We start from the raw sequence: 12,064 nt of genomic DNA, 5'->3' as shown, positions 1-12,064 counted from the left end.
TATTCCTTTGATTAAAAAATAGATACGGAGATCCTCATCAAAAAACAGATCAAGTATGAGCTTCATCCTGAATTAGTGATTGTTACAATCTTGTATGAACAGTAAGTGAATTACAAAGCATGAAACAACCATTAATGGTGCTCAAACAACTCCTGAGTGTTTTATAACAGAATAACAGCAGAGCGCTGTTATGCTATCATGTCTAAACTCTGTTAAGATGTCCAGCTGGAAAATGAGCCCAGAATGATTTTCCACTTGCTCATAAAAGTCAAACCACTGACATTTTATTTAAAAGGCTTACCTCACAGAAGGGATATTCGTCAAAGACATCACTGATTTGGAATATGATTTGATGCATTCAGGCATTATTGAACCTCTCTGAAAATGGTGAGCCTCAAGTTTTCCTCTAGATGAGGTATTCTAGTTGACCTTTGGAAGATTAAATATCCGATTACTCTGAACAGACAAATATTGTAAACAATGAATAGTTTTCATGTGCAACTCATAGCTTTCCATGTGGTATATGTAAAATAATGTTCCTCATTTTGCTCATTGTTGTTATGGCCAAATAAGCTATTTAAAAACAAGTCAGACAGACCTGTCTGCTACTGTATTGACCTTTGAAAGTTGATATCTGTGAGTTGCCCACCTGCATATCATTGCATGAGTGTGGGTCTCTGTTTATGTGGGAACTGTTTTGTATCTTAGCCCATTAAGCCTTGAAGCAACATTTGTGTTTATATCCCAGGAGTGACATTTGCATCATTCTCCCTTTCAAAGTGACATGAGTCAGTTTTCTATATCTTTATTGTTTTAAGACACTTTACCATTGGTTTTTAAAAATGCCGTCAAACATGAGGGCAAAGATGTAAAATAGAAGTGTTTTACCATGTTTTTTTAAAGGAATATTAGAACTTAACAGGTTTAATAGAGAAACAGAAAGGTATTAACTTCATTCATTCAGAAAGTATTGATCAATCTATTGTGTTTTCCAATATAAAGCTCTACCTGAAAGAATAATTGCACAGGTGTGTGTTAAAATGAATAATTCAAGTGGCTGTCTAAAAACTTGCAATCTTGCTGATACATGTAAATGGACTTGCAGTAACTGTTGAAATATTCATGCAATTAAACACCACATGCAGAGAACAGGGTTGAGAGGAGGTTAAGCGTCATATGCATCAGTCACACTTTGAAATCTTCCTGCATAAACGGTAAGACACTATTGAATCCATTTCTAAGTATGATACATGCACATTGTTTATTTTCAGTAAAACTGAATGCTCGGCCATTGCCATGAGCATACGATGTTGTTAATTGCACAGTACGAACATAAATGGGACCATCCTGATATCCAAGAGATTCTCCCCATAGGTGTAATTAGATGTGCATCTGCCCAAGCATCCCCTATAGAGAACCTGCCATGGGTAATATTTCCTCCCAGTGGATGCTTGAAGAAAGATAATTGGTGTAATGTTATGCCCAGTGTTGCAAGCTAATTAAAGCTAGAAGCAATGGCTATCTGATCTTCCAAACTTTATTGCAGTTGTTTGCTGGTATGCAAAGGTATGTTAATTAAATATATTTAATGATATTTAAGTATAATTTCTCGTCATTGAAATAGCATGGTCAGTTGTTTCTGGCTGTTTTCAAATTAACCCCGCCAAAAATATTCAAATTATTGAAATTATGTTGCTGCAGCACAAATCATTATTAAATATATGTCATTGTTGTATTTAGAAAACAAAATAGGTTTTCAGTGACATGTCCAGGATTACATCATCTGTTGTAAACAAGCATCGTACTCCCTCCTCCTTCACTGTTACTTCTCTACCTGCAGTCGCTTTCTGCCTTACTGAAGTTCTTGCTGTGTCCTCATCAGGGCACTAAGCTCGTCCATTTTGTCATCCTCTGACCTCATACTTTTCATGATAATCAAGTGAAGAAATAGTTACAACTTCCTCCTCCTTTTTTCCAGTTTCTATCCTGCTCTGCATCCTTGACATCACCTCTTCAAACTATCTGGATTTGGAGTCTTCCTCCAGGAATTGCTCATGCTTACGACAGCAGCTGCTCCCAAACAATTTTGCCGTTGCCATGGTTATACATCATCACAGAGAATAAGGCCTAGAAATGCTGGCAGAAATTCTTCCAGCACAGCACAGCATCCAAGCCAGCATAGAAATCTTTTTAAAAATCTGCGTTTTCGCAGAAAAAAAGCGCAGCAGAAAATCTCATGAAGGTGCAATGAAACACAACACTACTGTATACTACTACTTCTATTGCAGCAGGCTGCCACTCGTGCTGTGCCATTCTTGGGGAGAAATTAAACTTCTATCTATTGTCTTTAAAAATAGAGATTCTTTTTCAGACTTCTAAGCAGTTGTGCTCCTGAAGATGGAGGCCGGTTGGTTGTATCAAGCATGACCACAGCAGCTTGTCTCTGCAGCTGTCCCCTGTTGTGAGGTTACAGCAGATCCCTACTGGTGGGATACCCTTTATTTTGTGATTATATGTGATTACAAGTGATGGTCCACAGTACCATCCTGATGGTCTACACAGGGGGGCTACATTTTGGAAAGTGTATGATGGTTAAAAATATCACAGGGCTGACATGTTTACAGACAAAATATAAAATAAGCAAAGCAAAGATACAAAAACTAATACATGCCACATAGAGCAAAAAAATTATTATTTAAGTACAGTGTTTCAACAGTACATACAGTAGTTGTGGGGTTACCACTAAACTGAATAGTGTTGACAAAATAGATAATTACAGACTGTTGAGTGAGTGCAACCAACAAGCAATCTGTGTGTAATCAGCAGCAAAAGGACCAATTCTAGCTACACCATTAAAACACAACGCTGATTCTATAGAAGTGCCCATTTCTGTAATTAGCTGAGTACCTAATTGCATGAGATAGTGATCAGCAAGTGATCGGGTTTAAGCAAACTGAAAACCTGGCTTACAAGTTGTTGTCTTTCTCAGCATACAAATTAAAACACACTTTTTCACTAAAGAAATACTGTATCATATTTTGAAAGAAAGTTATTGCTTCGTACATTAGAGAAATTAACCACCATCATTCTTACTGTAAACACAAAAAGGTGAAATTAGTTGGTAATGGTATTTGCTTCTGTTGTTTCTATGAAATTACCTAAAATTCTGAATCCATTTGCACCAAAATATAAGATTTGAATAAAATTTTGACCACTCTTTCTGGCAAGATGCACTGTCATCCAGAAAAATAACATAATCTTCACCAAACATACCAAAGACTGATGGAATAAGAAAAATTTCCAAAACCTAAAGGTGTACCTGCACATTTACTGCAGAGATAATTACTGCCATCTCTCTTGGTCCTTTACCTGACATCAGTCTCACATCATTTGTGGAAATGTGCATTTTTTTCTTGAAGCATCATATTATATGTTTCATTAGACTTGCATAAAACAAAAGATTCAGCACCATCGTCTTGTCCAATGCAAATTGGTTATTCCTTACTGAATATCACTTTCATCAAATCATTCACTGTCCATAACTGGCACTCTGTAGCCCACAGTAACCTTGTTTTCTTCTGTTTACAGTGTGATGGTTTACATTTAGCTTTTCTGGATGAAATCCCATTTCTTTCAGTTGGTTTCTTAGGGTGCTTTCACACTAGCTTCCTTGGATATTCCGCTTCTTTGGGCAGGTGTGAAAGCTCATCTGAACTCTGGTGCAGACTAAACAAGTGAACCCTGGTCTGCCTGAAAACGTGGGTTTCGGTTTGTCTGAAAAGTATGCTTATTATCAATATATAAATGTCACGGCCAGAGAGGCCATTATATATATCAAAACTTCTCAAGGAGAAGTTGGGAGACAAAGAGAGCTGTGTTTTAATAAGGAATGTTGTCTCCCCACTGATCGTTATTTTTATAGCTCCCCAAATAAGGAGATGACTCCAAACTCAGGAAACATACCAGACCTGGGCACTTGAAATCAAATAGAGGATTGTATGTATGTGTGTGTGTGTCACCAAATAAAAGAGCAGGGGAGGCAACCACTCGTTGGAGAACTCTTGTGAATCTGCAGAGAGAAGGTTTGTGTGTTGTTCTCCCCTTGCAAGTAAAATACTAAGGCCTCTGAGGATTTTCTTGGTTTCATACCGTTGTCTGTGAGTGAATTTTTCACGGTTCAAATGCGAACGAACCTCACTCACTATCCAGCAAACCAAAGAGAGGAAGTGATGTAGAGCGCAGTGCCTTTTGGATAGAAAAAAAAACAAAAAACAAAGCCAACAGCATAACACCGAAGAAGCAGAGGTGAACAAAGAAAAAGCTGGGAAATGTCCTTTGGGCAGACGTAGAGGAGTGAGGAGGCACAGGCACGTATTGATAGCTAGGGTTATTGCTTGTTGTGACTGAGCTGGCTTAAGGAGATGGATATCCATTTTCAGTCCTAGCCAATCAATGAGCCGGGTTTTCTTCTTCCTCATGGTTTTTTTCTTACTGGTCAGTGCTGTTTTGGTAAGGACAATAGCGCCACAAACAAGCAGCTGTTGTAGCTGCATGATGCTGTCCCAGCAGTTTGATCTGCTTTCAAAAGTGCAGTGTGAAAGTAAACCGTACCATGAAGGCGGGAATTTTTTTTATTTCCCGCCCAATTGAATCGAGTCTCTCGGACTATCCTGGATCTGAAAGCTCCCCATTTGTTGCACATTTGTTGTACATTTTCCATTGTCAAGCCATAATACTTTGAGTTTTCTCTTTTTTTCACTTTGACATCTTACTTGGTCAAACTGCATGGTTCCCTTTCTTCACATTTTGTTTGTACTTGCTCCAAATTTTGGAAACACCTGACTGTAAACATCTTTTGCCACACTCCTGGCTGAATAACCATCTTGGAATAGTTTTATAATATTGTCCGTAGTTTCCACTGACAAATCCCTTGTTGGGGCCATGTCTTCTATCGGTCACTTTCTTCTGACTGCAGGCTAATTTTCATACTACTCATACAGGTATTTGTTTTCTAATTGAAAATTAAAAGTTATTGCCATATTTTTTTTCTTATGACAGAGTGACTGATTTTTTTCCCCCTCTCCTTGATCTGATCAGAAAATGCAAAATCTAAGGTTTATCTATTATTTAGTTATTTCCTAAATCAAAAAAGTGAATGGACATCATAAGTTCCATAAGAGGTGTTTCTAGCATTTGAGTCAGTTGTAAGAGTTACAAACAGGCTGGTTATTGATCAGAAGTCTGTAAATTACATGTGACACAGGCACAGCTAATTTCAGTCTTAGTCTTTTTTCAATGCATGTTTTATACCAACAGTTTAACATATAACACCTTTAATAAGGAAACGTGGGAGTGCCACACAACTTTTTGTTTGGTTTATATTACATGACCTGCATTTGACTAAAGCATTTGACCTGCATGCTTCCTATTATCCATTTAAAAGTGACCCACCTTCCTTTCAAAGCTGATTCAATATTCATGACCAAAAACAATAAGAGAGTAAATGTTCAGTTTAACCTCCATTAAGACCATTCAGGGAAAGAAGGTGCTTGGCTATAATTGCATGAGAGCAAATATGGCTTATACTTGGAAGCTCTTCACAGAGAATGAAAATGAAACATCATTACCTAACCGTAATTAAAACCTTCTTGTCATCAGCTGGATGATTGTCCTCAAGCTCTTGATCTGTGTACAATGCTGATCGAACTGATTCTGGAATCTACTGCCTGACGTACCACACCGTCCTATTGAACCACCACTGCATAATTTCTCAGTCTGAACCAAAAAAACCTTTTCTAATAACATCTTTTCATTGTTTTCACAACTCCAAATCTTTCCAGTGCAACATAAATGCATTTTATAAAGCATAGAAAGGAGAACTTGTAAATTGTAGGATACAATTATGTGTTTGGTCACGTTTTCAGTGTTTTGCTATGATTTTTCAACTATTCGTGAATATCTATTTTGTGGATATAATGCAGCATTAGTATTAAAATCTGAAGTGGCTCATACATAGTATATTTCTGTTTACTTCTTTGGTGAAATAAGTGCTTGTCTCTTGTTACAGGATGTTCTGATAAAGGGTCATATCAGATGAGGGCCCTCTCCAACAGTCCTGCCTGATAGCAGAACTGATGAGGACAGCAGACAGACAGCAATCTGGCTCCTTCAGACAGGCTCCATGGACATCAGCAATGAGATCTCCATTACTCAGTTAAACTGTGTCTGAGAACGCAACCTCACTATTATGTCAATGTCAGGGCCTTAATGCTGATTCATACAGCTGCACAAATCCCAGATTAACCTCCAAGCTCCAAGACATTTCAGCTGTAAACTGCATGGGAAACTTTATGTCTAGGAGGAGAGGCTGTATGATTATGTTTTGATAGCAGAAACAGACAGATGTGTGTAAACCCACACTGACATACACAGATAGACAACCACACAGACTGATTGTCAGACAGAAGAACCACATAACAGTGAGTGTGTTTTTCTGTCAAGGCCACATTGCACTGAATGTTACATGATTTAAACTATGAAAATATATAATACAAAAATGATTTGTCATTGAATTTAATAAAACTGTCAAATTATGATTAAAATGTTCCGTGCTGCACTGTTTTGTATCCTGTCCAATGTCAAAGAAATTAACATGAAACCAAATAATTATTTCTCAGAGATATTATACTGAAATCTGAGTCACTATTGTTGAACTGAGCTTTCTGTGCTGCAGTGCACCCCCACCCTGGTCTGTCTTGTTGGGCACTAAGAGCTGCAGTGTTCTTGTGAGAATGTGTATTAAGCCATTGGGGGGTGTGGAACAACAACAGTGGGGGGAGTTTTCAACTGCAAGCCCTTGTGTGCCTCCCAGTGGTATCATCCTTCTTTTACAAAAACGAACCAATGAAAATATTATTTGGAATTCGACGAACTAAAATGAACACACATTTGTCAGCTTCTTGTGTGGGAGCTTTTGTATTTCATTTCACAGTTTTCATTTTTTTCCTCTTAGTTTCACAACTTCTACAACAGACAATGCTGTATCAGTCAGATTACAGCGAAATTTAACATTGATGCTTTGTGTAAACTCTATATTTTAGGGTTACTGATAGTGTGTAACATGGAAGGGCACGCATCCACGGAGAGGTGCTGAAGATGTTGTCACTGCTCATGAAGTTACAGAGCTACTTAAACAGACCTTGTAGCTGTATGTCTGAGACATGTTCAGGCATGGTGCAGGGAATTGCATTGCATCTTGTGTGAATCAACAGGCTGCAATTTTGGTGAACCAATGTGTCTATGTGGAAATGAGTTTGTGATGAGAGAAGTGCAATACAACAATCAACGACAAGAAGGCATGAGATGAAAGCTCCTTTCTGAACAATGGCCTGGAGGGTTTACTGGAGGAAAATACAGTTTGGTAAATGAAATGTACTCATAGAAAGATTTCTTCTCCACAGTGACCTATTCATCACGATGGAGAAAAGCATCAAACTTTGAAATATGATTTAAACATTTGGAATTCATTATAAACCAGTGAATTTGACTCTGGGTGGCCCAAAAGCTCATAACTGGCACCTTTCTGCCTTTGGGGTCTATGACGAGTTATATTTGCACCCTCTGGTTTGTTTGAATCTGACTCATTCGAAGGATATCACAAGCATTTTATTTGCTAACAAATTCAAAATCTGATTCCATCTTTGTTTTGAAGACCCCAGGTTTTAAATATCGCTTACCACTCACGGTCTGGAGAGGATTATGACTGCCTGTCAAAAGAAAAAGTCACACACTCTAATATTTCATTGGAGCGCCTTTCGCTCTGATTCCAGCATGCATTTGCTTTGGCATCGTTTCGATAAGCTTCTGCAATGTCTCAACATTTATGTCCATCCACAGCTGCATTAATTTTTTGCCAAGATCTTGTAGTGATGATGGGAGAGTCGGACCGCTGTGCAAAGTGTTCTCCAGCACATCCCAAAGATTCTCACTGGGGTTAAGATCTGGAGTCTGTAGTGGCCAATCCACGTATTAAAAGGATGTCTCATGCTCCCTGAACCACTCTTGGAATATGCCGGTAAGTAAAAATCCTCTGCGGGTGTATAGAAAATAGATGGATTGATAATAATTATAACAATAATAAGAACAGAAGTAATGGGAATAGAACTACTTCCACGATTACTGCCGCAACCTATAACAACATTAAGTACCAAATAATAGAGAATATGGAGTCCAGCCCGAGCCTCAGACTCAGCCTTTCATTTTCTTATTTAACTATTTTGATTGGATTTGATGCATTTGTGGGTCATCCTCAGACTTAGACAGGAGAAGGCTGACCCATTGCATAGAGATTCTTACCAAAGCAGCCCCCAGACTTGAGGGAGGGAGCCTGTTTAATGGGGAGTTCACAGTCTTACATAGTGATATTGTTGAGTATGGTACAACATATACAGCTGCTTCTTAATGGTCTAAGCAGGTTTAGCTGCTGGCGAGGTTTTCTTTTGGCCCTTTCAATTGAGAGAAGAGTTCCATGTGAGTTGGAACTATGTTGACATCAGTGTCAAGATAAGGCTAAAGAACACGATTCATCTGATTGCCCTCCTAATAGCTATGGCACTTCATTACAAACCTTAAAATCACCCAGAAATAGTAACTAATAATAATAACAGAATGTTTTAATTAGAGAACTACTATCAATCTTGCTGATGGTGATAATGATGTCTCAGCTCCATCTTTCAACACTTGATTATTGCAGTCTGATAAGATTTCACTTCATTAATTTCACATCTATTTCAGTGTATCACTCAGGTACTTTACTTCTTCTTAATATGTATATCCCCAGTCTCTGGACACACTAGTTAGTTCACATTTCGTATTCATCCATATAAATCTGTGCACATATTCAAAGTGAGATTGGATACACTCTGACAGTATCAATTCTCGCTTAGCTCAACTTAATTTCTTAACAGGTAATGCAGAGAGAAGGGGTATAATTTCTTTGAATAGCGACATTATCAGGACACTCTTCTGGATAAGAGTTCAAGAGTATGGTGTTAAAATATTACGCGTTGTCTCTCTTCAAAGCTGAGATAGTGGAATCAAAGACAATGATAATGTGGAACGTGAGTTGAACTAATCTGCTTTGACAACACAGATTGTTAATACTTTCTGACATGTATGTTGACATGAACTTCTTTTTTTTTTTATCTGCTTGGCATTAGCAAGTCAAATTAATGAGGGCTAAGCCAGTGTTCTTTGATACATTTGATAGACTTTGAGTTGAAACGACGTGTAATAAAAACTCTTTCTTTCACATGCTGTTCAAGGGCAAAAGACTGGCAGCTTCTCAACATAGTGGGAAAAAAGTGCCACAGAAGGCTTTAATGCCACTATAACATGGTATATTGTAGGACTTGTGCTGCAAGGTCATGAAAGTGTTTTTCTTGACACATGCAAATAACAAACAGACAATGAAATATGCACACAAAAACTGAGATTAGCAGTGATTCTGAAACAGAGGAGAAAAAAAGGGAGATGTGCTAAACTAAGCTAAGCTAAGCCAAGGGGACAATGGGTCTGTTAGAGAGTCGTTGGAAATAGATGTGATTCAGCTGAAAATTCACTGGTATTGTTTTGCATATAATAACATGCTCAAAGCCCCAGAGATACTTTGTTCTAGCCCAAACTTCTGTGTCAGTACATTAAAATGCCAGAGCAGCTTTTCTCAAAGCAGTAGTCTAATGAAACATCATATGCCTCTCTGAATGTCATAGTTTTTACTTTTCTCAATAGTTTATGTCTGTGCAGCTGAGCAGGTCACGCTATCCAAATATTCTCCTTGCTTTAGTTCAATCTGTTTTAGGACCACTCAGTGGCTGTTTCATTTTGGAATGAGCCACGTGTTTTATTTTAATGTATGGCTGCAAAATATTGTTTCTGAAGTCAGCTGACCCATTCAACTCTCACTGCAGTTTCACTAACAATGTGTTTCTGATCTTCTTAATGATAAGCTGAAAAGCACATATTAAAGTCCCAATCCTGTGACTGAGCTGCTCTGGATTTGCTATACGTTCTGATTAGACCTCTGCCAGAAACACAGTTAGCTAAGCATAGCTAACTTTTGCTTTGAGTTACTCTATTAAGGGCAAGGAATGGTTAAACCAGAAGCCACTACAGCAAAAAAGAACTGTTTATTGAAAAACATGGACAAATTTTTGGTGCAGACTTAGATTTCATGGACTGGGAATTTGAAGATGGAGTAGATGCTGCTGAGCGCTCTGCAAGTGGTTGTCTGAGTTCTGAATACTCTGGTGGAAGGAGGATTCTGGCGTCTGTGTGTCGAGCAAAAAAGACAATGAAGTACAAGGACATTTTTAATTAGAGGGAATGTAGTGGATGGATTAAACAAATGCAGAGATTGGAAGAATGAGATAAAGTGGGAGGCAGAAGGACAGAAGAGAGGCTGGACTGGGAGTAGAGAGAGTGAAAGGACCAGGCACAGTCTCATTGTTGAACTGCAGTGAACTTTCAGTCACTGCAAATTCTTAGATAATGGTGTATTTGCATTTCTTTTTCTATTGCCATGAAACCATTATTGATTAATCTTTCAGTCTCACAGCATATTGTGAATCGCAAAAGGAGCGATGAGGAGTTGTAACAGGCAAAATAGTCTGGATTGTCTTCAAATTCACTCACTTAATCGGTAAGCATTATAATTGATCAAATAGAAGAAAAATTATTAGATTAATTAATTGGTTTTAAAAGACGTAATTATGGTTGGGAAAACCTCTATGCTTGTCTTCTCCTAGTATCAACCAGCTTTCAGGGTGATAAATGTTGCTCCATAAAAGACACAAACATGGTGCAGGCATTAAAAAGTTGAGTTGGATCTTTGTTTCTTTTTTTCTTTGTTTTCTCCTTTTCCGCAGCTCATGGCAGCACAGTGGTTTGGTGGATAGCACTGTCACCTCACAGGAAGAAGGTTCCAGGTTTGAATCGTGACCGTTGCCTTCCTTTTTGGAGTTTGCATGTTTCCCCATGTATGGGTGGGTTCTCTCTGGGTACTCCAGCTTCCTCCCACCTTTCATAAACACGCATGATCGGATGGTTAAACTGAATCCAAATTTACCTTGGTGAATGTGAGCTTGCATGGTTGTTTTTCACGGTGATAGACTGGCAACCTGAATGTATCCCAGCTCTTGCCCAGTGGCTGTTGGGATAGGCTCCAGCCGCCTCCAATCCTGAAATGAATTAATCATGTATAGAATTTGTGACAAAGTTGTTGATTTATTTATTTTTTTTTAAGAAAATAGCTGTAATGTTTAACCTCATTAACCCATTTTTTCTATCTTATTCATTGTTTTGTAGGAAGCCTTGTGATTAATGCCAGTGTTGCGGACTGGAGCAGAGAATATACAGTAGTATAGTAATATAGCAAATAGAAACTGCTGAAATGCTCAAATACAAGCAAAACCTACATAATAGGGCATATAAGTAGAGGATATGGATACTTTAAAATCCAACATTTAAGCTATCAGAGACAACTTCAAACCCAGTGTTCTACTGTGTCCAAATGGCAATGAGATATAACAAAAATATAATAGAGATGGGGAACAGGAAAAGGGGAACCAACACAAGAGTTCAGAGTTAAACAAACCGTAGTCTTTTATGCAACCCCTTACCACTGCAAAAAAGATAGACCTTGCATCAATGCATTCAAGACTCAAGTGGCAATTCATTTGATCAACTGGATGTGGCAGCTGACATGACCACAGTTTATTTAAAATGACAGCTGATATGGATGTGGGAATGAGAGGGGAAAGTAATTAGTCACTTCTCATGTAATGCTTAGTTTTCCTCTTGCTGTTGATCAGGACATTGCTGTTTCTTGGTTTAAATATTGATACCTTTCAGTGACTACACAAAGGAGCAGAGATCCATTTAAGAGCAGTTGTAAAAGCATTTTACAACTGCTCTTAAATAAAAGTACTTGCCTATGTTTTGCAACATAATAAATATAGAAATATAAGTCACTGCACAGCAGTTCTCTATGATGATAATGCATGGT

Source organism: Leuresthes tenuis, unplaced genomic scaffold (assembly GCF_036924035.1).
Source record: "Leuresthes tenuis unplaced genomic scaffold, fLeuTen1.0.hap1 SCAF_11, whole genome shotgun sequence".
In the NCBI taxonomy this organism is placed as follows: domain Eukaryota; kingdom Metazoa; phylum Chordata; class Actinopteri; order Atheriniformes; family Atherinopsidae; genus Leuresthes; species Leuresthes tenuis.
The sequence above is the reverse complement of the archived record's forward strand: the minus strand, read 5'-3'. Positions refer to the sequence as shown.